The 818-nt window shown below is 40.6% G+C and overlaps 1 non-coding gene across 1 annotated transcript; it reads left to right on the top strand.

Moving 5' to 3' along the window:
* The first annotated feature begins 230 nt into the window (after window positions 1-230).
* Window positions 231-303, top strand: Trnar-acg (transfer RNA arginine (anticodon ACG)). Its single transcript has one exon. It is a non-coding gene; the product is annotated as a tRNA-Arg (tRNA).
* Window positions 304-818: the final 515 nt, after the last annotated feature.

Raw genomic sequence — 818 nt, 5'->3', positions numbered from 1 at the left:
CATATAGCAATAAAACTTTCGAACGGATACACTGAATTGAAAAATTCTTTTTTTTTCCCTGAAACGACGGAGTCCCTAGATTGTCCTTATCTATATATGGTTCGTAACGAAAAACACCGAGTCACATAAAAAGACCGAAATAAGGGGTTTTGAGCCGTTTCGTGCAATTGTCGAAAAAATTAACTGCCAATGTCAACGGAATTTACAGTCGCGGTAAAATCATCCGGGCAGGACTTGTGGCGCAATGGATAACGCGTCTGACTACGGATCAGAAAATTCCAGGTTCGAATCCTGGCAAGTTCGTAATAATTTTAACCATCATTTTATCCAATATTTACTCATTATCCTTATCCTTAGTTAGGGTATTTTTGTGGTTTCAGTGATTTTGTTTTGTTCATATTGAAATTTCCCCTACTCGGAGATCACAGGTTAAGCGTTGATGGTAAGACGATGTTGAGTGTACTTGATGTTGAGTGTAGTCGATTTTGTGTTTGACTCGGCGTTGTGTGTGCCGACGCGGCAAGCCGCTAGTTGTAAATAAAATCACTGCATTAGTCTGTGACTATTCCACACTTCCTCACATATTAAGGCAATCATTGCAAGAGATGCAAGGATCCGTGGCGCAGTGGGAAAAATCAATTGCAAAAGTGATATTCTCCTGAAGGTTGAAGGTTCAATCCTCAATGTGGGCGACCGAAATATACATTTGCGAATTACTTAGGACCGATATCCAGTCATGGCTAAGGGAACAACAGTACGCTATCCCCATGAAGTAAATAAAGGGTTCAGCTCGAAATTCGTCCAAATTCCCGAGTTCT

Source organism: Euprymna scolopes, chromosome 30 (genome assembly GCF_053919585.1).
Source record: "Euprymna scolopes isolate OS-2025 chromosome 30, ASM5391958v1, whole genome shotgun sequence".
NCBI classification, from domain to species: domain Eukaryota; kingdom Metazoa; phylum Mollusca; class Cephalopoda; order Sepiida; family Sepiolidae; genus Euprymna; species Euprymna scolopes.
Note: the sequence above shows the minus strand (reverse complement) of the source record. Positions and strands in the feature narration are given on the sequence as shown.